At 41.9% G+C, this 25,961-nt stretch overlaps 1 protein-coding gene across 2 annotated transcripts in view; it reads left to right on the top strand.

The window, feature by feature from the left end:
• The window catches only part of cdh11 (cadherin 11, type 2, OB-cadherin (osteoblast)), a 46,913-nt gene that overhangs the window by 6,616 nt on the left and 14,336 nt on the right, over positions 1 to 25,961 (top strand). Inside the window, exon 2 of one of the 2 annotated variants that reach the window (XM_085922291.1) lies at positions 18,124 to 18,180. The gene's annotated coding sequence lies outside the window, so the exon portion shown is untranslated. Of the gene's footprint in view, positions 1 to 18,123; positions 18,181 to 25,798; positions 25,925 to 25,961 lie in introns of those variants that run through there. The other variant, XM_085922292.1, reaches the window with a different exon arrangement.

Below are 25,961 nucleotides of genomic sequence, written 5' to 3'. Positions count from 1 at the left end.
TCCACTTCCCCCTCCGACACTTATAATGTCATCATATGATTGAATGGGACTGCTGATACTTTGCCGCGCTGTATTAATTTCACTTTTTTGGGGGGACGGCTTATTTTCTATTTCTTTTTATTCTGTGCTCCCATAGGCCGGTATTTTTTTATATGTATATAAAATGTACATCTTATTGGCTTTCTCTGACTGCGCTGACCATTGCAGTGAATGTTGACTCCCTGTACAACGACCAGGACATTCATTGGACATTGCATTAGGTATAGGGTGTGGGCAATTATGGACATTTTTAGAAGTATCATTCAATTTCTTTTTTTTGTCCTTCGCTTTTCCGGTTAGGGCTCCCGTAAATAGTTTCAGATTTATTCTATTAATGTTCCCATGCGAAAAAGGCAAAGCGTTCACTGCATCAATACTATTAACAATTGTTGTAATTGCTTGCTACTGCCTGTTCAGAGATGCACGGTTCTCCCGAAGTCGTTTGTTTTGAAACATTCGCTCGCCTCGAGCCGCTTTCATTTGGTGTTTGCATCCTCGCCGTGTACAACACGTTGGCAAGCGTGTTTATATTCATTGTGACGTCGAATACACAAGTGGGTTCGGGTACAACAAGGTCGCTGGGTTTGTAAGGCGGACTTGAGGGGATGGGATGCGGAGAAAAGAGCAAGTAGAAAGAATTTAGCCTGGAGGATTGAAACATAATAGAAACGCTTGGTGGTAGGAGACCACAATTTGGATCTTTGGCATTGCTGTGACATCATTGCCGTTGCTTTTACAGTTCTCGGCTTCAATGAAACTATTCAGTGTCGTTTGAATGGAAAAGAGACGATCACTATCAAAAAGAACGGTTTGATTTCAAACTGTTTTATGGGCATTACATTTCATTCATCATTCAGGCCGATTTTTTTAATCATAATATTTAAGTTCAGTGATATGAACATGTGGATTTACTCAGCGAATCTTTTTTTAATGTTGATCCTGATGGTGGCATTTGGAGAGCCAAGTATTTTTTGGGATAGTGCTGGGTGTAAAAATATCTTGAAATGAATAGTGGAAAATGTGTGTGAGCAAAGTCCTTGAAATTGTTCAGCAATGATCTTAAAGTATAGCTCGCATCTTGTTTGGCTTCCCGAAATCATCCAGACGGCTTATTCGCCGCGCTACCAATAATCTGGCCCCACGCGTTTGCGTCTTCCTCGAGTGGCGCGTCAACAGGTTTTAGATGAAAAGACCGCCGTGAGAGACAAGTGTCTCGCTTTGACACCAGGGCGACGAAGAAATCTCATTTGCGAAGATTGTCGGATCGTGTTTATCCTTCAAACGCGCGGGAAGGGATCTGTTCAAAGCCAACGGTTTGTTTGATGAGTGCCAACGAAGAGGTTGAGGTGGCGATGTTGACGGGAACTCAATTGTGTGGGTGAAAGTAGAGGATTCTATTCAACGGAAATTGTTTGACGTAAGATATCTTCAGCCATGGACGGGGATGTTGGTATTTGCTCAAAAGAACTGTTTATTCGAAATTGTATCGGGATTTGAACACAATTGAGCGGTTTCTGCCACCTCTTTTGTCAAGTTTAGCTTGTATATGCGTAACCGTGCTGAAAATCAATCAAAACAACACCTCTCGCCCTTGGTGGGGGTTGTGAAAAACATTCACGGTCCACACACGAGCTTGCAACGCAAAGCCCGGCCAAGATCTTTCTTTTGGGTTTGTATAACCCCCGAGATAGAAATGATTTTTTTTTTTGGCTAGGTTTCAAACTTTTCATCATCAATCAAAGACCCCCTCCCCTAATCCAAAACAAAAGGCACACAAGGAAGCTCCGGGAGGTGGCGCCAAGACAAGCCTTAATTGGCTTTGAGGGCTTTTGGCAGAAAAGGAATGAGTTTTATTGAGACTCAAGATGGGGGACGAGATGCTAGCTCAGAGGAACAACAAGGGTTGCTCTGTTAACCTGGACCAGGATTGGGCAGGGTGGGGGTTGGGGGGGTGGGCTTAGTATCCTCTAGTTTGTACTATAGGGGTCCTAAAATAGTGAAAGGACAAAATAGGGTTGTTGAGGGTGGGTCTCGGTGCCGGCGAGGGACTAATTTCAAGCGTGGCTAATCAGGGTTATCACACATGCAAGGCGACACTGCTAATCAATTGGAAACCTCAACGGTATTCGTGATCACCAGCCTCGTCCCTCAGCACCTCATCATGGTGTTGATTCCCGACAATTCGTGATCAATTAGAAAAACACAAACATGCTCACGTGTCGAGACCCCGGCGTGTACTACAACGCCCGACGAACAATTACTGAGGATCAATAGCGAGTGGAAATTAAAGCTTGTTGGCTTCAATGTGCATGTGTGCTTGTGTTTGGCTTTCAAGCCAGGGTTGGTGTCAAATAAAGGGTAGGGATTCAAGCAAGGGGTTCAGGTTTCAAAAATGCATTGTCTGGGTTAGGGTTTGAAATCAGTTTCATTTGGGTTGGGGTTCAAACAAGGCTAAGGATTTCACGTTGGGGTAAATTCCAATTTCAAACTTCGGTTGATGTTCTGAAAGGATTTCAAATTCGTGTTTGGGTTTTGAATTTGAGTTTCAAGTTAAGTTTTCAAGGTAAGATTAGTGTGTTAAGAGGTGTTGGTGTTTTCATTGTTTTTCTATTTTAAAGACAAAAACAGCAGTGGCCGCAATGCACGCAAGGATTAGGGAGCCTTAGAAGTTTGCATGTATTATTGATGCCGTTTTATTAGCCACCCCAATATCTTTACTTGCTTGCTGCACCATGCAAATTCTGCTGTGCAATCAAGCCATTAAGCATAATGAATAAAAAATGCTTCCAAGCTATTAAAGTGCTCAGGCCGGGGGAGGCGAGTAGATCACAGAGTCGGATCTCCGAGGGTCCACCAGGGTCAGCATGTGCTAATGCCACCGTAAACGCACTGTCACTAGATGGATGAATGGGACGCCATGGATGTCAGGCTGATGTGTGGGGGTGGGCTGGGGGGGGGTCTTTAAAGGCTTATCGGCCTTTTCTGAGACCTTCTGTTCTGGTCCTTGCCTCCTCAATAGAGCAAAGCTAATCAGGGGGCACCTCGGGGGAGGGGGTCTCCTCTTTGCTCTGGGATGAGTTTCAGGGAAGGTCTGACTCACTGTCCCACTCAAGGACACTTGACGTGGAGATAGTAGTGCCAAACTACTGATATCCATTTCAACACAAAAGCGAGTCACCCGACCTGAATTATTTTGACAACACAACCTCAATGTGTTGCACATTCAAAATGCTGCAATAGGTCATTGAAGCTCCTGCAGGTCTTCCTCAAAATGTGAACAACAGGCAAAGCGCTACTCGCAATTGGGGGGGGCTGCTCATGTACCTGAGAGGCTCTCGCGTTATCTCCCTCAGAATTAATACTTTTTCCGCATGAACGAGTCCATCAGAAAGCGCCGTGTTATCCCAAAAGACAAAGAATAGGTGGAAAAATGGTGTGTGTGCATTTTAGATGTATTTAACCTCCCTCACTCAGTCATCACCTCACTATCTCCATTTCTGGTGAGCCCCCCTGGCAGGCTTCCGGGGGTCATGGTGTCAGCTGTGGGATAATGGGACAGCTGTATCCAGATGAGGCGCAGCACAACAAGCTCCCCAGGGAGGGGGCTGAGATTAAGCCAATTAGTGGCCGTCAATCACTGTGACTTATCACAGGCGGCTGGATCAATACAGGGATATTTGGGGGTGGTCATGAAGAGGAAAATGGACAAAAGAGGAGCGGTAGGGATGCTGACCTGTGTGTATGGTACCCGAGGCAGGACACGAGGGGGTTGAACTCCAGCGTGTATTAGATGCCTAAATGAGGTGTTGTTTGACGTTGAACACCCAAGACTCTCGACGCTTTGTGGTAAAAATAACTATCAGCTATGTTGGCAAGCCACACGTGATTTGGTGAAGTGCAACAAATGCATGACAAAAGGAAGCTCTTTGTTAGTTGTGTTATTATTAGCGTTAGTTAGCATCACCGAAGATGGCAGTAATGTCAGCAACAGTTTCCAAGTGTGCTAACAACACCTAAAATTGGCTAAGTGTTTTTTTTTTTTTAAGATTCTATCAAACAGGCAACAGTTTCAAAGTGTGCTAGCCACACCTACAAGTGGCCAAATTGCTTTTAAACAGCTATTTTCTTAGGATTCTATTAAACCAGTTTACAAAATGTGAATCAGAATTATCTTTTATTGAGCAAAGCATGTTAAAATGCAGTAGGCCTCAAAACAAACCGGCCGTTCAAGAAATTCCCAAACTTCACGATGGCCACCATCACCTTGGATTGGATTAAAACTGAAATAAATCATTAAAATGTCACACAGGGGAAAACGATAACGGCAAACGACCACATATCGAATTATCTGCGTGAAAATGCAACGGCGGAGTGAATGCAAAGTTTGGAGAATTTGAACAGGACCTTTTAAGCATTCACAGGCCAAAAAAAAACAGAAGTGCCCCCTTGCTTCATTTGTTTTGACAGTCGGAAACAGTTACTGAACTTGAAAATCTCTTTTTTCCAAATTCAATTACAATAAAGTGGCAAAATTTGAATGCGAAGCAGATAGAAAACTGTAAAATGCCACTCGGGGAAGATCACGGATAATTACATTATCTGAATACTTTGCTGCATCGTTGTTTTGATCATAAACAATGTCATCTTCTTGATTTGTTCTGACAGTAGCCAAGCATTTGAAAGCAAGTTCCTGACACTTGTAAGATTTAAGTGGCTATTTTCTTTAGATTAGGTTAAAATTTTCAAGTAAAATGTTGCTTTCGGGGCATAAAGAAACCTCTGAGGGTGAGAAGGGAAGAAGCGAGGTGAGGACACAATCCGGGGAGAGATGATGAATAATATTGAAATCATACAAATACTAATAAAGATTCCGCCTGCGTTCTCGAGAGGTATTAAAATGAAAAGGTGTGCAAATCACCTCCTCCCACCGTACTCTCGCTGACTGTTTTGCATTCCCGTATTTGTTGCTTTACCGCTCGGAGAGTTTCAAATGAGTTTGTCACGACTTAAGGACGTTGGGGGGTGAGGGGGTTGGGAATCCCAGCAGAAGAATGAAAGCAGCACAGGGTGCAGAATGACAACGAGGCTTCGGAGCGGATCTTAAGATTTTTACCCGATAGTGAATGAAGGCGACGCTTCCACCGTATTAGCGGTGTCATTGAGTGCCATCCTCATAGGAGTGAATGGAGGCAAGAGGAAGGCCGTGTACAAATAAAAGCATAAATTATATTGAACGCAAAGCGGGTAAAAACGCAGAGGGATGAAGCACAGAAAGGAATGGAAACTGAATAATAGAGTGAAAGAAGGAAATTTTTAAAAAAAGGACGAATGAGCTTGAATGACGGAGGAAATGGGACAGAAAAATGAGACGAGGGAGGAAAATGATGAGGGGAGGAACATCTGGTATGAGTCTCAAAAAGTTCCATAGAATTTCAATATGTGTGTGTGGAAAGAGGGGGGGGGGGGTTGTTAGTCTAACGCAATGATGCACAAAGACACACTAACCGGGCTTGCCACACTCACTTATGTTCAGCTGGGCGCATTCAAGGGAAAAAGGAACCAAAGGTTTGGGGAAGCTGAGATGATATAGTAACTAAAAATAAATTTAAATTCCACAAGATAAGTCAGGGTTTAATTTTATGCATGTATAGGTTGTTGGGTTTTTTTTATAAAGAAAATATATGATTGGATTTAATCCATCCATTTTCCAAATTATGTATGCAACTCCAAACGTTTTATATCCAACTGTCACAAAAATTGGCACAACCAGTCGTCTTGGTAACACCTTTCTTCCTCAATATAATAAAAACACTAATGGATTTTTTTCATGTATTTTTATCTCTGAGTAATACATTCTTTAAGAGGACATCTGGAACGTCTAACAAGCCGTCTGCACTCCTTCCTCTTTGTGACGGAGGGTTCCGTTTGCTTCTTTGAGGGCTTAACAAGTGTATTTTCCGCCCATTTTAACTCTTATGCCGCCACTGAATTATTCATCGGCTGGCACACACAAACACACACGTAATGTCGGTTAATAGCGCCGTCGTAAAGCTATACATTTGTAAATGAGCCTAATCCACCTTCTGTGCGTGAAAGTTTAGATGGGTCGAGCTTAACCACAAGGAGCGTTCTGTCCGACGGGAATTTTCACGTTGTGTAGCTTTTGAGCGGTGCACCACAATGACCCTTGTATCTTTAGAATCACAGAACTATGTGTGTGTGTGTGTGATCGGGAGTGTCTTGCGTCTTCGTGACCTATTTGTACCAGAACAATAAAAGATAGAGGCCCGAAGGCGCAAACCTAAACGGGCCAAATAGGACAACATATAGATAAGCAGGGTGACACATTTAAGAGTCGTCGTGGATTTGGGTCACACACACATTTTAATGACTGTATTAGTCAAATGTTAGACTGGACTAACGAAAATAAAGAGACATGACAATTTGTCAAACAACCACTGTCATGTGGTGCTGGAATATTTTGAACGAGCTGTATAATATGTTGCGTAATGTTCTTGAATATTCTCAAGCATGGAACGGCAGTGTGTCCAAGGCCGGGTTTAAGTGCTTTGAAAAGAATTAAATTGCTTTTGAAATGCCAAACAGTGAAGCTTTTATCAGGAAGAGACCTTGGACATGCTTAGATAAATGGCTGTGCAATGAGGCTCGCATTGGTGATGGTAGGTAGCGCAGGGACGATAAGATAAGTAAGGTAGGTAGGTAAGGACAGTCGGCTAGTAGTGGAGGTAGGGGAAGAAAGTAGGCAGTATTGTAGATGTGTGATGGATTTTAGTAACGAAAGATATATCTGTAGATAAGGTAGGTCTGTGTGTCTGTTGTTGTTAAGGTAGCTCATATGGTAGCGTAGTTAGCTAGGTATAGAAAATCATGAAGTAGTAAAGACAGGTTGGTGAGGGATGTAGACAAGGAATGTAGGTAATAGTTCCCTAAACAATTTATCGAAGTCAACTAACTGCCGATGGAGTTTTGGATGGTAATTAGCTGTGAGGGTTAGCAGGTATTGGATGGAAGGTAGATAAGGAATTAAGTTGGTAGGGTAGCTAGACAAGGTAGGTTAGGATTAAGTTTAGTTTAGGAGGTTCAGTAGTGTAGTGTGATCGATGCACTATTGCATGACTTCAATAAAGTGCATGAGAACTTAATGGTAATAATAATAATTTCTAGTTGTTTTCTATAGTTATTGGAACAATAGTAAATCATTTAAGGGAAAGCTGAAGAACAAAGAATCCAAATAGGAAAGAAAATTGGAGAGGGTGAGGGGGGCCAGTGGAAGACTGATGAAGCGAGTCCAAAGGGGGACTCGGAATGGAAACTAGTGGAGTGGAGCACTTTATTCTTCATTGTGCTATTGACCCGTGTGTGTGTGTGTGTGTGTGTGTGTGTGTGTGTGTTTGTGTGTGTGTGTGTGTCATGCATGTGTGTGTATGCATGTATGGGATGCAGGTTTAGCAGCTGTGAAAATTTCAGCTGAGACAAAGCGGGTCTGACAGCAGTCACACACACATGCACGAAGCCTCCTGCTGCCATTTGAGCAGATGTTTGCTTTGGCCTTGACTGGATCTCACTTTGATGAGTTTTCCATAAGAAGGGTCACCCCCACCCCTCAACCCAACCCGGTGGCTAGAGCTCGCACAAGCGCTGTGGTTTTGGCAGACGTATCAAACTGATCCTGATTGGTCAGACGTGCAAACCTAAGCAAAGTCTGATTTTTTTTCCACCCAAGACACTGCACTGACGCTCATATTTCACATCTCCTCTTTTTCAATTCTCTCCAAAACCTTTTGAACCCATTTGTACAACAGCATTTGTTCACGTTACTGGGGTTAAATCAGAGGCAAGAAGTACCTCAGAGGTAACTGAATGGAAAAACATGAATAAACATCCTGGACAGGAGCAGGGTTCAAAGTGGGGTGGACATCTGCCTCGACTGTTTGGCTTAAAGGAGGTATGGTGTAAGGAATGCACGTAGGGATATTGGTTATTATTCATAGCAACTATGATTCATGGAACACTGTAAATAATATAAATTTTAAAGGTACAAGGGAGTTTTACAACAATACATAGATAAGGAAGGAAGTCAAAGTCTGTAATCAGTTGGATACGATGTTAGGTTAGCTAAGTAAGGAAGCTAAGCTAAGGTAATTTTCTGTTGCTACTGAGCTTGAATTGGATGGACAAGCTGCGAGTTGCAACTCAGCTCATCTGAAAGGGAAAAAATCTTTAACTTCCTCTGTGTCTGTGATGGATGAGGTTGCAGTTTGCATCTTTCTCCTCTCACCACCGTTCCGTCATGTTTGGTTTTCTCCGCGTTCTCTCTGGGGGCCTCGACGTTTATTCGCATATTGGTATTCACCTCGCAAGCGAGCTTGCCTGCTTTATTGAATGCAGAGTTGCTAGTTGCAGGGAAGGAGCCTAGCGCTCACCAATAGCCTTGTGTGGTTTTTTTTTTCTTCTACCTTGGCATCAATTCGAAGGGCACACCTGTCCTGAAAGACCATTTCTGGACAAGACACATTGACATATATCGGGAAACAAATTACTCATAGTATGATAAATAGATAACTTCTTTTAAGAGTTTTGCCATGTGGAATTGGATAGATGCATGACTCAACAAGTTTAGGTTTGGTTTACAATTTCTTTTCCTGGCAACAAACTACTTTCACACAGTTGAGTCAGCATTTATTGGCCCATGATAGCTACTTATTCACCAGAACACAGCTAGTTACATCTTTTAAAGAGCCTGTTCTGGATATTTGCCGCATCACTGTGGTAGCCAATACGACTAGCGCCAGCATTGCCTTTTACGTATGGAAATGTCCCCACAAAGTCAAAACAACCTCCTCAATAAAACACAGTGGTGCCACATAGAAATAAATGCTCGGAATCTGTCCCAGTGTGACAAAACATGACATCACTTTCGTTTCCACCCGTCCACTAAAGTACGGGTGGTCTTGTCCTGCCCGCCCTGATGAAAACTTTTTGCCGTCATGTTAAACAGGAGGGACGGATGCCGTAAACTAGCAGGTCGTCTGGGTCGGAGAGAAAGTATGGCAAGTGAGGCTCATTTACATCACACTACATGCACATGCAGTAAAAAGGACAATTGCGCTAAGTACACGAGTGTATGTGTTACAGTGCAGGGTTTCACACAGTGACAATAAATGGCTAACAAAGGAGTAGAGTGTGATGTAAATGTGTTTTGTCTTTCTTCTCAGTCTCTTTCCTGTTGGTTGTCACGGTGACCAATAGCGTCTGACCTTTGACGAATGGCACTCAGGAGACGGCTGCTCGCTGTAGATGCGTGTTGTGACACTCGCTGATATACAACAGCGCAACTGATCAATACGACTATTACGTTTCTCTGTTTTATGTCGGAAATGTGATGAAATGCTTGAGAAATATTCGAGGTCTTTAAAGATGAAGGAGCCATGTTGGGATACTTGAAAAAGTAAAGGAACAACACACTGCTTAAAAAAAAAAGTATTGTTTAAGGCGGTATCCAAAATGCAGCAGTGCATGCTCACAGAGGGATTTGGGATATTTGCTGACGTAGAGACTTCAGCTTGGCTTTTGGAAGCTGCCGCTATATAAGCAGGAGCAGCTGGAGGCTTTTAAAATATCCACGACAGTGGCTTCAATCACAAACTACTTTGTTCAAAATGCAGTTCAGTCAGTAGGAAATAAATACCTTTTTTTTTTTTTTTTTACTTTGAGATTTAATTTTTCTGACATATTTTTGTGCACGGAATACTTTTTCCACCTCTTTTCCAAAGTACAGTACACATACAGGATAGGCTGCTGAAACACTTCCTCGACCTTCGACCCTTTAACGCTAATGGCGATTAGCCAGACTTGTTGACGGTGCACCTTTTAAAAAGGGACGGCCGAGCGTTTAGATTGCTTTGACCCCGTGCTTTCGTTTCTAATCAGTCCACAACATTTTGAGGCCATCGATCGCAAAGGGTGGACCCTCGCCTCACCAAAGACCTGAAAAGGCTTTTGTTTGTCTTATTTATGACTAAGCTAGCACGTGGCCTGACTGTGATTTTTTTTAACGAGTTAGCAACCGGTCTAAGAGATTTTTTTTGTAATACAGTGGTACCTAGATGAGTCAAATTCCGCCTTTGCAAGTCTTGTTATTTTGATCACTGTTGCCTAACCCCGCAGACCCCCCCCCCCCCCCCCCATCGATGTCCCCCAGGGCTTTTCACTAGCCTCCTGCAAGGGCTCTTGGTATTCTGCCGCCGATTCCCTTCAAGCTCCCGTCCTCTTATCTAAATCTCCATTCCGAATCAGTCCGATAATGCAGGTCGCTTGCCAATGACAGGCCTAAAAGGCATCCGGGGAGCTAAAGAGAGCGGCTCGTGATAGATTGATGGCTGGCTGGACGCTTGGATGCATGGTTAAAAATCTTGCAGACGTAATAAGCGGCTTGATATGAAAGTGAGCATACATCTGCTGTTTTGTTATTTTAAGAGCCGCGGGCTGCGATAGATCAGTGGCAAATACTCGCCAGATGCCCGACTCTTGGAATATAGCCACATGTGCTCCGTAATTTCCTTTTACTAAAATGTTGTTCTTATTATAATTTACGAGCACAAATTTGATCAGAAAAGGATGACAACAAGCTCAGTGGAATGCCAGTAATTATTGTTTCTTTGATTTAATTTTTACCCGCAATTTGTGTTGCAACTAACCCTTAAATTGTATGTGCATTGTAAAGTAAAAAAATATATTTATATATGTAAGATTATATATTATTTCTGCTGTTAATTTCATTTAATGTGAAGTTTTTAAGTATTACCTCTACATTTGACAGAGTTTATTTAAGGTGTTGGTAGTCGTAAAAATTCCTTTGATTGAAATCCTGGTCAGGTTTCCTAAATGTGCGACATTGCTAACTTTCTGTCTGGTGGCGGCGCCGTGCAAAATGCTGACTGACCCGAGGTGGGCGAGAGTGGGAGGGTGCGAGAACAATGTTGTGTTCAAGGACACTCAGCCAAAAGAGATGTTGAACTGACCTCTGAGTCATGGTCACCTGAAATATGTTTTCATCCCTGAGGAGGGAGTTGATTCTTTTGGGATGAATTCCTACTTTGGATAAAAGTCACACTTGAGTTGCAAAGCCTGAAAAGTCTGGCAATTGGCTTGTGGCTCAGGTCAGGTTGCAAGAATCGACCAGGATTCCCGGGAGGCAAAATTTGTAGCGTGGCTACCAAAGCATCGCGGCGATCAATACAGCTGAACTATCTGGCTTTGTCTCAGCATCATCGGATTCACACTTCATTATTAAAATCATTGAAAAGAGTCATTAGGATGGACACGCTCTTTAAGGATGGCCTGGTCCATTCTCAGCCTCAATCTTGCCTCCCATCTAGGTAGCAGGGGTGGCACAAATATCGATATGTCATTATCTCTCTTGGCACAGTATTCAGTCGACAAATGGAAATGGAGCGGCCTGACCCGGCAACTCTACTTGTGTCTGTCAGGTTGAAGTTTCTTTCTCGGCTTCAATTTTGTCTCCTGTGTAACTGTTAGAACATTAAGATATATCGTATCACTCGCGGTGCAGTCTCGGCATTGTCAAAAGCAGAGATGAACAATTATGATTATAGTAAACCATTCAACTGATTTTTATGTTTTAGACGTTGGTCGATGATGATTTGACACTATCATTTACTGCGTAGGAAAACAATTCCTTTTTACTTGACTGGCTGAAAAAAAAAAAAGCCATTAGCGCCGTGTCGACATTCTCAAACAATGACTATATCATTATGGCTAATTTCTCATTTCTCCGCCAACATAAAAACTATTATCTGAACACTGGGTTGCACTAGCTGGACAATGGAGGTTTTAACAAAGACGGGATGGCAACAGTTGGAAGTTGAATTACTATTTTTTTTTTATCCTTAATGAGTTTCAAGTTTTTTCTTTGAGAAAGCAAATGAGCAAACAAACGCAATATGTTAGCTGTTACAAGGGACTTTCCGTGCTTCCCAGTCTTTACCGGACTCAAAATCAAACTTCAACCAGAAATATCAGACGACTCCTACCACTGCGCTGACAAAAATATGTCCTGTTCGACACCGTTGAGTCCTTTACTCGGCTGAGTGTTCCGAATTGATCAACACCCCGGGTGTCTCTGCGAGCCCACACGTTTTATTTTTAGTCGTCTCTCTTACCACCCTCGCATCTCCCCGGTATGCCTTCACCCATCCATCCGTCCATGTCGCTGTGCAAGCGCTACCACAAGCACGCTCTAAATGTACCTTAAAAGCCCGATTGGGTTTCTTTGTCCTCGTGTAGGTAATACAATGTGCGGTCAGCGTGTGTGTGTAATGCGATGCAGGCTTTTAATTCAAGCAAAGGGGATGGGAGTTAGCAGGTGGAGGTCACGACCCCTGCTGGAGGACACACTTGTAACCTGACAGCAAATTGATTTGAAGGTAAAAGTAGAAGAACACAGCAGGCGGGAAAGCTGCTGGACTGTGTGATTGCTGCATTGTGTGGGTGTGTGCGCGTGCGTGTTTGTGTGAGGAAGGAAGCATAACGGAAAGCGGGGAAGAGGAAATAAAAAAAGTGCCCACCTGAGAAAATCATCAATAAAGTTAATTGTTCTGCTGTTTGTTGCGGTTTGCTCATTTAAAACAAAAAAAGACAACTCAGCACATGAGTTTTGTCAGCCCATTTCCTCTTCTTCCTGCCCTGATATTGCATCGCTGCTCTGCTGGCAACCACTGTGCCATCAAAAAAAGCCTTTATTTACTAAATTGGAATAATAGCAGAGTTCAACTATTATAGTCATTTATGTGCAATTTCACCAAATATGTTTGTACAAATCTACTTGGAAAATAGTACAACTCAGATTTTATCCACAAAAAAAAGTCAGAACCCTGCAAACGGATTTTATTATGTCAGACCAGCTTTGTATTGGATGGCATTAGTGTACCTAATGTAGTGTCCTGTACCTTCACCAGTAGCAGACTAGCCGAGATGTTTTTGCACTGAGGCGATGACAGTCATCTTGCGGGTGGGGATGGGGAGAATCAAGGAACTATTCCACTGCTGCCTCTAACTGGATCGATGGGAGTTAGAACGAAGTGGTGGCCGTAATCAATTAGCTTTATTACGGCCAGAAGGGAATGGCCACCAAAAAAAAAAAAAAAAACAACAATCTCAGGCTGTGTATAGTGTGCTATAGAGTGAATCGCCATTTTGTAGTGCTGTTGTAATGAGTATATGACCTCAAAGTATATTTTAGTGAACAATTATTGGTCAGTTAAAGATGGCAATTTAGTGGTCTGGTCAGTGAGTAAACTTAGCCTCAGACTTCCACTGAATGCTTAGATTCTAAGTAAAGATGCCAGATAAAACTCATGGTAGGCTTCGTAAATGGTTTATTGTGCCATTTTGGGCCACCCATGTCGTCATATCTGTCTCTACGTATTACTCTAAACACACAAAAATACGCACACAAATATCTAAATGCACACCACACACATACACAAATAAATACACACACACAATCCCTCAAGCATCAGCCATGGAATTGAAAAAGCTCTTCAGAGAAATAATGGAGCTGCGGCCACCCTGCAGCATTAATGTGATAGTTTGTGTGTGTGTGTGTGTGTGTGTGTGTGTGTGTGTGTGTGTGTGTGTGTGTGTGTGTGTGTGTGTGTGTGTGTGTGTGTGTGTGTGTGTGTGTATTTGTTTGTCAACATTCTCAAGGTGGGAAATGGACCCGTGTGCTCCCAGATTGATAATATTGGCTCAAAATTACGTAAGTCATGATTGATTGCTAAAAATTATTTTCTCTTGTACAGTTGTGCCTTTAGAAACAATTTGAATTCATTCCATGACCACAAATACTGGTGTTTTGATTTATCTTTTACCAGCATACTAAATGGAAATGCAATAAATCAATTTCAGCCTCCCGCCTAGAAAAACAAGATTGGTCTGTGTTTTCTAATACATAAAAAGCACTTTTTGTAAACTGTACAGTAATGATACAATTTAATAGAATGGAGGAAAAAATGAAACCAATTGGCATCATTTTTTTGCTGCAATTCAGTTGGCCACCTGGGGGCAGTATAATTCAGACATTGAGATGCATGCGCAAAAGAGTTTCAGCAAATAATACTGGTCTAATTTTGCAAAGGATAAAGAATCTATGCCTATTGTTACATTGTGGTCGGGTATTGTTTTTATCGTTTGTGATCCAATATCCATTGTTAAAAAGGGTTATGACACCAGGACAGCATCGCTAGTTGTTAGCCTGTCTATGGTGTTGTGTTGTAAGCTAGCATAAATTCAAACTAACTTTACGAAGACAAAAGCAATGTCGTTGTGAATACAAAATATAATTCTCATTTGATATAGTCGACTACTGTGTAAAAAAATCCCTACATAGCGATTATAGAGTAGGGAATGAGTGACCAATTCTGAATACAGGCAAAGTTTGCGCAGTGGTCATAGCAGCGAGATGCTAAAGAGCTTAGCGGCCGGTGAAGTAAAGAGGATTGTCTTGGAGCTGCTTTATATGAAGATGTAATATTATGTGCATAGATGAGCACATGAATGAGGCCTGACGGGGGGAAAAAAATTGAGATTGTGCATGACTATCAGAATATTGGATGAGTTCCCATGCATAGATCCAAGAAATTGATGGATGGATAAATAGGAGGGTCATAGTGCCTCCTGGTTCTTTGGAAGGGCAAGGTTTTTCCAGCTTGTGTTCATATAGTTGTGTATTTTGTAGAATTTGGGCTGATCCAAGAAGGCTCCATGTTTTTATTGTCAAAATCAGACATTTAGTGTATTTTTGCAGTCAGACAGAAAAAAAAACACTTAACCACATGCTGCTATTTTAAAACTGGCCGACTGCAAGACTTCACATTGAGAAGTAGTAGCAAAAAAAGAAATAAAAATAGAGGTTCTGCTGTCTGGAGAGAGCGTAGGAGCGCGTCTGAGCATGAATAATAGCCACTAAACAGCACACTGAGTCAGGTGAGGATGAGAGGGAAAAAGTAGGTGGAAGAGGAGGAAGGAAGGCTGCACACTTAATAGTCACTAAACACCACACCGAGTTAGGTGAGGTTGAGCGGAAGAGGAGGAGGAAGGGAAAAGAAGGATGAAGGATGTTCACTAAGCAGGTGATGCTAAAAATACACAAATATGAGGACGGACAATGATGTTTTTGTTTTCGTACTTATTTAAGGTGGAATCTTATTGTTGCTTTTTAAGATTAGCAACAAAGTTTATGTGATAAATGTGATTCCCGAGAGGCAAAATAAAAAAAATCATCAAGAAATGTCATGTTTTTCCAGTTATATTTTTCTAATATGCACAAATGATGTAGACACAAACATCATACACACGCACGCATCATACACACTTTTTCACACGCGTTTCGACAGCTTGAAAGCTTCGCCATGAGCGTCGGAGCTGTCATTAGCTAAAAGGCCCGAGGCTGGAGTGAGACCAGAATAATTATTCTGATTATAGTCCCCCAACTGAGCTCTATCCAAACAAATTATGCTCCCGCGGATTAAAATCTGCTGTTTCTAAATGGAGACCCTGGGATTGATGACATCATCAGCCCATTGACCATGGAACGTTAGTCCGCATTCATGGACCATCCCCCCCTCCCTGCATTTGCTTCCACAAACCATCTGTAAGACTTGGCCTCATAAATACTCAATACTCGTAAATACTTGATCCTTTTCTGTGGACTGTTCAAGCTATAATGCCGTAAACGTCCACGTATAAAAACAGATGTGTCAATTTGACGGAACACATCCATCCATCCATCCATCCATCCATCCATCCATCCATCCATCCATCCATCCATCCATCCATGCATCCATCCATGCATCTTCCGCTTATCCGGGTTTGGGTCGCGGGGGCAGCAGCTTTAGGAGGGATTCCCAGACTTCCTTCTCCCCAGCCACTTCATCCAGCTCATCCCAGGGGACCCCAAGGCGTTTCCAGGCCAGCTGAGAGACATAGTCTCTCCAGCGCGTCCTGGGTTGTCCTCGGGGTCTCCGACCGGATGTAACACAAAAGGTCCAATAACCCAAATGGTATTTTTATATTTGCTAAAATATACTTATTGTTGTTATCCACTACTTTTCAAACAATGTTTTTCAGCCTTGTTGCTTTTAGCTTCTGATTTGAGCTTTGGCCTTGTCTCATTCACCACTCGAGGAAGAAAATAGATTTGGTGAAACCAAATCAATACGTGTTCATGTTCTAAAGGCTGCGGCTGTGCATATGCCATCAAACTCCAGCATGAGGCGAGGTGGCACCCCATCAAGAAAAAAATAAAAATTAAAATCGATATGCTTTAATTCATGCATCACACGCTATTATGGTATTGACACGGTTGTCTCGCCGTGTCACGCAACAGAGTGAGCGAGGGCGAAATCGATTGTGCCCACTTAATCATTCTGCTTTTCCAAAGCGTCGCCACTCTGGAGTGATTTGTGCTTGTATCGTGTATAGTCGCTCCATTCAAGGGAGCAACTGACTGAATGACATTTGCTCGCAGTTACGTAAATACACCGGTGCCTTGAGCTACAAGTGCCCTAACTTACAAGTTTTTCAAGTTACAAGCTGTCACTTCTGAGGTGAAATATGTCTTAAAATTCCAATTTCTGATCATTTTAAAAATTACAAACGTTATTGATGATTGGACCAAGCAACAAGCAGCCAAATGCAAAATAAAAACTGGGGCCTGACAAATCTGGATTTTCTTACGCTATTTACGATTCCCGTATTTCAAAGATTGAAATTCTGATGACCGATTAATTAGCCGATTCATTTAAAAAGTATATACAATGGATAAAATAACTTTTGTCCCTTAATGCTTACAACAATAAAGATATGAATTACAGGCAGATTAGTATTTGACTGTCCTTAAGTATTTGTTTAAATTCACAATAGAGAGAAAACTCTCGAGAGGGTCATACTGATACTGTGCAATTGACAATAAAAAAAGTTTGTCAGTTATTAAAGCAGGCTCTCACCCCTTTAGGGTTTTTTCACTGTTTGAACAAATCACACTGTCTCTCTCTCACACACACACAAAGTCCCGACAGAGGCGCTCAGTGGCTTCGCCGAACTCCTGCGAGACTTGAGGTTAAGCCGCTCGCTCGAGGGCGTCTGGCAAAGAGCTGACTGATGGGGGCGCCGTCACATATAATAGCGATATTAGAAACGGCCTTTGTTGGATGTACATCACTATAAATAAGACGACACAGGCACTGTTTTGTGTGGCAATAGAAGAAATGTTGCCGTAGAATTTTTGAGGCGTTATGTAAAATCCGATAAGGTGGGAACCATTTCCGAGTAATAGCGTTTATTGATAGACCTGTCTACATACCCTACAAAAAAACGAATATTGATGTCAGTTGTTTAAAGTATTGGGTTATGTTAGCTTTTCATTTTCAGTTTTCATGTATTTTAAATTTTTGTGTACTATGATGTAATTTGAGAAGTTAGTTAGTCGAGCTAAAAAAAATTAAAATAGGAAATCAGAAACGAGCATATATCACCCAATGATAAAAAAAAAGAAATGTCGTATTCTGTACATGTCAGAGACATAAAATTGAATATTCAAAACGTTTTGGGTTTCTGGTCAAAAGCTGCCGAGCGGCACAGAAAACGTCTCTGCAAATTTATTTGTGGGTGCACATGAATTAAATATACTTGTGTTGCATTTCAGCATCCGCAGTCATGCGCGACTCGGCAGCATGTGCTTGTTTTGACGCACGATACGCGCCAGTCGTCAGCGACACCGACAACAATTTAAAAGACTCTAACCGGTGCTCCGCTGGTGCACCGTCAGCCTGCTGCTGCCGTTCCTACTTAGCCTATTCAATTTTGTTGTTTTTCCCTCTGCAAATTACTACCAGCAGAGCTTTGACAGCCAGTTGTTATTTTTAGACGTACGTGCCCAGGCTCCGGCTAATGTTTTTTATTTATGGCGACAAGTGAACAAGACGAAGACGTATTGTACTTCTTAAAGGCAAAAGGTTAAATCTCTTCTTCTTCTTTCCACAGGCTGATTTTGGAGCCGAGAGGACTTTCATTGGATGTGACGCCAGTAATCAGCTAAAGGTGGGTGCTGCCAGTTTTGACCCTTCCGCTGTTTGTGTGCGAGCGCGTGTTGATTCAAAAGGCCTGTGAATTGACGTTGACACGGCTCGCCTGCTTAGCATTCCGTTAAACGTGCTTCCTCCCTCACACGGAGGGCGAGTCAAAGCGACAGCTGAAAGGAGGCCATTTTCTTTTTTTTTATTATTTTCTTTTTTTTTTTAAGGCTGAGCATGAAGTGCAAATTTGCTCTGTGTCAATCTAAGGGATTTTCTATATGCAAAAATTCACCATATAGAGTATTGGCAAGATAGTTTGATATAGCTAAATGGATTTTGGAGTTTATCATCATCATTTGGCCCCACAAAAAAAATCTCAGGAATCCATGCTGAAAAATCTGCAAAAACGTTTTGGTTTTGGACCGCGGTGACCTTTAAAGATTGTTCTAATTTTACAGCAATCCAACAAGATTTATAGAGAAAGCTAATCTTGGAAACATCCAAAATGATCCTAAAATGGCACCTTTACTTAAAACCTTCTTTCCATGCTTCAGCGGAAAATTAATTGTTTGGCTGGCCTACAGCGACGTCTTCAAGAGAACTTGTAAAAACACATTTTATATGATCTCATGTTCAAAAAATAAGACATTTGCCTTCTGGTCAGGCCTTCTGAAAGTCATGCATATCACACCTACCACAACTGCTTGAAGCCTCCAACCCCCCCTTCCCCCAATGGCCTAGAAGAGTTGGATAGATTCAAAAGGTAGATCTAATCGATCCTGAAAGCGCTTATCAAAGGCTGGCAGGCCGACGAGCCGATTTCAAAACGACGCCTTCTAATCCTTCAAGTTCAGGCTGGAAAACGGAAAAGACGAATGACGTTCACGGCGTCTGAAACTTTGGCTAGTGAATCAAACTGTCACAAAGATCGACCGTTTATTTCAATGTATAGTTGTATGGGTGTCCCTAATGAAGTGGCCGCTGAGAGTATAGTCAAATATTAGCATTTACCTTTTCCTTGCAAGCGTCACACATTTGTATTTTTTGGGTCAAATAGTGACAGTGACGGGTGTCTGGCAGGTGTGATAAGCGGCAGGTATTAGCCGGCGAGGGCGGAGATTCGCACAAAAATGGCAGCAGGCCGAGTTTTAATGCCCTTTACTGGTATTGATTAGCCCGCGGGGCTGACTGATCGGCAGCGAGATACAGGAGAGCACACATCAATAAAAAGCCGTGGCCAGCTTTTTAAAGGTGCGCCGACACACAAAAGGGGAATAAATTACACTTTGCTCTGCTCGGCTGCAAAAGTTGTTTGCTGCCTAAAAACCCAGACAAGCTAAATAAACATTCTGACGCTTTAAACCCTTTAGAAATGTGACTTAACTTTGAAAACTTTTTCTTTGGAGAGGTAAGGCTGCATTTCAGGAAACTTAAAATGAGATTTGTAACTTTCAAAATCACAACATATTTTAATCAGCCTTTAGGAAGAAATGATCAATTTTATTATAGAGTATATTTTGAATCTGAAATCATTCATTTGATGGCTTTTTCTATTTGTTATGAAAGACAAAATTGGAAAAATATTATAGAATAATTTTAATTATTTTCTATTGAAATGTTTTGCTTTTTTTTTTTCTAATTTTACTTCTCTTTTTTATCAAATCACACAAATTCCCCAGAAGCAATTTTTGGAATAAGGAGGGCGTGTGGGGGTGGGGGGGGGGGCACGTATGGAGGCGGGGAATATTCAAATATGTCAGATAGACGAATGCACACACAAACAACAAATGTAAGCCTTTGAGGATTAAGTCACTGAGGGGAAGAATGGAGGGCTTGGGGGGAAAAAAGAGGATTTCAATGCAGCGTTGCAGCTTCCTCTGATATCTCACTCATGTTTCATATTTAATATCTTTACTCCACAGTCCTCGGACACGCATATTTGGCCGAGCTGGACAACAAAGCCTGTATTTACTCCTTCCTTCCTTCCTTCCTTCCTTCCTTCCTTCCTTCCTTCCTTCCTTCCTTCCTTCCTTCCTTCCTTCCTTCCTTCCTTCCTTCCTTCCTTCCTTCCTTCCTTCCTTCCTTCCTTCCTTCCTTCCTTCCTTCCTTTTAACGTGTTGCTAATAAAACGGACCGACACCATCACGGCCACTTCACTGACCCGCAGTGCTGTCGAAATTGAAGCTTTTTTTTTTTTTAATGAGCTGTGCACTAAACACAAAAGTAATGCCCCCTTGTGGGAAGGAGGACCACTGAACACGGAAACGTTCGGAGTTTTATTTCCCTTTGCCAAGAATCACGACCTCTTTATACGCCGAGCCAGCGTTTTTACACTGTGTAACCACATGCACTTAGAGACACACACAAGAAGAGAGAGAAGTAGAAATATTTGATTTTCCTCAGGTCTGGCCTCTTTTTAGTCATCATTTGGTTTCTCTCTGTGGCCGATTGTCCCCCAAAAGAATCCCAGGCATTTTATTTTTCCTTTAGGCTCAAATCGTTTCCAGACGTTTCCCTTTGGGCAAAACACACACACACATATAGACACACACTGTCACACAAACAAACACACGCTGACTCAATCTCACACACACACTCGTACACTCTTTCTCTCTTAAAACATATACACACACACATGCGCTGTCGGGTCTCTTTCGGTCTGTCTCTCACACGCACAGATGTCCTAAAGGGACACAGGGAGCTACTTGATTTCTTTTCAACACACTACAGAGTGCTGGTGTGGTTTGTCTGAACAGGTTGCTCTGCTTGCTTCTCTATTTTGGATTAAAGAAAGCAGAGGCAGCCGGGGCAACCTCGCCCGTGACCTCTTCAGAGTTAGCAGCTGCAGAGCACTTTAGGGAATCTGGGGATTTTTGGGAGGGAATTTTAGAGCAACCCTAAAAACAGGCTTGAAATTCTAAATCAGCAGTCCCGCCCTTTAATTGTAGTGGTTGTACTGTATTAGTGGAAGCCCTGGGTCTTTTTTTTCCACCCTCTCCAAAAATATTTCCAAAGCCTTGTCTTTTTAATGCTTGGGTCATAGCCAGTAAGTTGGGTTTAGTGTGTAGATAGCATCATTGGCTCAATTACAAGCCTGCTTATTATGTAAATCAGGTTACTGGCTGCAAGTCGACCGGCATCAATTCCGAACTTTAAGTAGGACTGCTGGTCTTGCCTCGATACGACTTTTTTTTTTTTTTTTAACATTGTTCTTCCATCTCATTTAGACTGTTGCCACTGCTGAAGTAACTCTCCGAATATATTTGTTACTTAACACTTTTTGCTAGCCTGTAGCCGTATTTTTTTCCCATATCTTGGATGATGATTTCTTATTTGAAAGTGTAACGTTGACTCAATTTCAAACCCTAGATTTCAAAACTTTATTTAAACTCGTATTTAACACCATAACCTGAGTTTCAAACCCCAACAATGTCTTCAAATCTTACATTTAAACCCAAATGCATCCTTGAAACAACCGCCATACTTGAAACCATCTCAAACCTTAATTTACAGCTTTCAGATCCATAATACAAGAAAGGCTGGGGGAAGAAAAAAAATCAGCAGCCTGTGATTATTAATATTCACTTTGCGGTACGTACGGTAATGTAGTGCAGCAGTCAATTATTGTGTCATTTCAACTGCAAGTCAGTAATTGCCATTGCAGACACTACTGAGCTGTGACAGAGAAGAAAAAAGAGCGAAGGAAAGCCAGATAAATGAAGAAATATGGCACCGAGGTGAAGGCGTGAGGAGTATTCAATAAGATGGCAGTTAATTGAGGGTGCCCTCCGAGTTTCTATTTGAGTCAATAATGACCACGACTGTGACATTAGCGCAAACCAACACCCTCTTTCCCCATTTTAAATTGAACATTGGAGATTAGCGGATGGTAATTAAAAGGGCTAAACGGTGAAGAAAGTCGTTAAAGTGCGCCAAAAGCGTCGGTCGACAGGCTAATCGGCGACGGCTTTGTTTCGCCCCTCCGGCTTGGATGCATCTCATTTGGACGGCCATTGAAAACTTCTGGAATTTCACAAAGAGGACAAATCGGGTAGAGAGGAAGCTCGGGATACGCATTTGGATGTTTGGGAAGAGGTAATTGGAACAGAACGTTCATTGTTTTAAATGATGTCCACATAATTGAGAACATCAGCCTGCTCGCGCAGTTGAGTCACAATCACGTTGTTCTCGTACAAGAAAACCAGATAAACTTCCAAATGATTCTGATTAATTGTTCCATTGAGCAGTGTTGCAAAAAAACTCTTACATGCAGAAGATATGGCGGTTCGGTTTGTGTTTTCACCATTAGGCTAGCTGGGTTTTGCGAGGCAAAGAAAGCTAATGGTATTGCTAGAACTACCATTTAAATGAATAGAAACAGTTTTTGTAACAACTTAAACGGCCATTGTGCTGTTCCTTCTCGTGTGCCCGCCTTTCCACCTGGGGGCAGTACAACATCTGTTCATTGTGACATCATAAGGTCATCACTACAGAACTAATCTACGTCGTTCTATGCAGGAGATAAAGAATTTATGATAATCAGTAATGTTATGGGAACATGAAAATTGCAACACAAGGTAAAGGCATCAAAAAAGAACAGAAGAAGGCGCAACCGCACTGTGACCAGACAAGAACAAAATGGCAATCCAAAAACACGAGTAAATGACAACAGACCAGGAGAAAGATAAAAGATTGCGAGCGAGCGGCTCAATGATGCGGAACGTGCATCAAAGCGCGGGCGACTCAACAAACATGAATCAAATGGCCTAGCAAAGCGGATTGTTGAGCGACCACATGACATTTACATTCATCACGCTAATGTAGTACTACAGTCATCATGTGTGACTGTGCCTGCAAACGCTGGAGGCTTGTGGGCGCTAATTAGCACTTGAGTTGCAAAAATGTCTCAGTGCTGATCAGATACGTACACACACACACACACACACACACACACACACAAATGCTCACACAAAGTAACACACGCGTACAGTCATGGACACCTGTACTATACATATGCTTACACACAAACACACACACTAACTTGGTGTTTCAGTGGCGCTATTGGGTCATTAATACCAATTCACGTGACTGCTGAGAACCCTTAGAAGCTTTTTTGAATTGCAAGACACGCACACACACACACACACACACGCGCGCACGCACGCACGCACAACTGGTCACCCAATTGAAAAGCTATTAGGTGTTAAGTTTCGCACTAAATTGTGCACCAAATTTCAAGCTTTTACTCGACTTCCATGCAAATGAGTCACCCTGGGTGAACTCTTATGTGTGGGTGTGGGTGAGTAACAAATAAGCGTCTACAAGAACACAGAAAATGAAAACATCAGAGTACAGTCCTGAAGAACCTACATGTATAAAAACTAGAATCCATGAGACTATGAGAAACCAAAAGAAAATTAGAAGTCACACTGTAAAGGACAAATAATGAAAGGATGATGTCTTTGATGTATTCAAATGGTAAATGTGACAGGAAATAAAAAAATTGTGAAATCTTAAAGCAAGTCTAATTTTTCGTGCGCTCTGATTGGCCACGCCCCTCTTCATCACTCCTATTTTTTTTCACATCTCGTCCGATCAAGGTAAGTAAAAGTTCTGGAAATAAAAAAATCTAAATAAATTCTGCAGCTTTGTGCATCCGCAGCCTTACTAACTCAAGAGATTTGCTTTGGAGAGTTTTTTCCCTCAACAGTAACAGAAAATCTCATTATAACCCTCACACGACCTCGTTTTGTTTTTGTTTGTATTTCATCCGTGGGATAAACACAGGAGAAAATAGAGCTCACATCTGGTGAGGAGGTTTGAGTCCGAGTTCGCACGTGGATCGGAAAATGCTAATGACAAAGATTTGCATTTCAGTGACTTTCACTACTTCTAAATATTCTGTTAACAAGGGAAAATGCTCATTATTAACCTCATTTAAAATGAATAATTACACGATGTATATTTAAAATAATTGCTCACTTTGCTTTGTACAAATCTTATTAGCTTAATGCTAACTTGTCCCTGTATGTCCTTTTTACGCATTAAACAATAGTTATTTAAACACCAATGGTGTAGCAGCACATGTAGACAGATAACACAACAATATAGTTCTCATATCTGGTGAAAGCAAGTTGGCAAAAAAGTACTTTTATATCATTTGATCTTACAGGGAGGTATTTTAAAATACTTAACATACATATTTATTAAACCGCCTTGCCATGACATCGTAAATCTGGCGCATGGGGGCTGAGGCACACTTTAAGCAACCCCCTTGCACTTGACCCTGAAATGTAATTGTGTCACTTAAACAGTGGCGTGTGAATTTCCAGCTTTGTTCGGACACATGTGGTGTCAGTTAGCGAGGTCGCAACCTCCCTTCAAAACTCCCAAAACAGCGTGCAGTCTAATGTTAGCCAATGAATCACAAACATCTCGACCAACCCGTGACTCTTGCCACCCGAGGGACACACACATATATAAATATATACAGACACACACACTTTGTCTATTGTTCTAATGCGACTCTTGAGTCATGTGTTCAGACACAGGAAGTAGGGGGGTGAAAGAGGGCTTACTCACCCGAGGGAGTCGTTATCTCATTTGCTGCACAGCCAGCTCTTTCTTGCACCTCTGGCCAAGTCTGAGGAGGAAATAAATACATCAAAATGGTAAATTAAACAAATGTGCCTTTGTGCATAACATTCCCCCCGCGCGGAATCTGAGATGTGCTACAAAATTCTGTTTTATAGCACCTCCTCAAATTTTGCCGTCATGTTCAGCCCACATGCCATGCAAATTTATATTATTTGCAACTTGGAGTTCACCTGTCTTGTAAATACGCTTCAAATGTGTTATGAACAGGACACAAAATGGCAGCTTCCAATTAGAACGGCATTTTATTTTTTGGGGGGGGTCTTTTCATATGCACCAAATTTCACATTAGTAGGTAAAACCAACCTGTTCCAAAATGTGTGACAAGATGTTCCTGTCATGTTTTTGTCCTCAGAGAAAACAGATTAATTCAACAGTGGTGTTATCAAGTTACATATTTGGAGGGTCACACTGTTGCAGCCCCCCCTCTTTATAAGATATCCTGTTTCTCTATCAGAGCGGCACATTGCTTCTGAATAACAGATGAGGGCAGCCAAGCAAAATAAGAATACTGCTGCAATGTTTGGTCAATTTCAATGTTTGGACTTGTTGAATTTGGTTGACGCTTAATTGACGCTGACACACAAGTGATCCTTTGACAGCCAACTGAGATTCTGCACAGTTTGCATCCATTAAAATATGTTTGCGGGATTCTTGGAGTTTTAGTTTGGGCTTTAAGAAATTACTCAGCGAAGTGCTTGGGATAGAAATTTGTTTGACAAAAAAAGGCTTAATTTCCTCTTTCATTAGCCTTCACACAATTAATTGGCCTTTCTAGTTGGTGCACAATAAGCTTGAAATGTCATTAATAGTACGTACTTTTAAAAACTTGCTTTCAAGGTTATCCCTCCCCCCCTAAAATGTACCTCGTCAACAAGTCCCATCCATCAAGTTTCAGGCATAATTAGCCACTCCTGAGTCCAGGTAGGATTAATTGTCGGTGCTACCTGCTTGTCTGATCATGTGATCAAGCAGGGGGCCAATGAAATGACCCCACAACGCCCAATAGAGGGGAAGTGCTTGGCTGGTCATGTAATCAAGTGGGCGGCCAATGAAATGACCCCAACGGAGGGAACATTTCTTTGGCAATGAGTGATTCAACATCAAGGGTGCATGTAAGCGATGCTTTAAAACGATTCAAGATTTATTTAA

The sequence above is a fragment of the Syngnathus leptorhynchus genome, chromosome 10 (assembly GCF_054491065.1).
Source record: "Syngnathus leptorhynchus isolate UIUO chromosome 10, UIUO_Slep, whole genome shotgun sequence".
NCBI classification, from domain to species: Eukaryota; Metazoa; Chordata; class Actinopteri; order Syngnathiformes; family Syngnathidae; genus Syngnathus; species Syngnathus leptorhynchus.
Note: the sequence above shows the minus strand (reverse complement) of the source record. Positions and strands in the feature narration are given on the sequence as shown.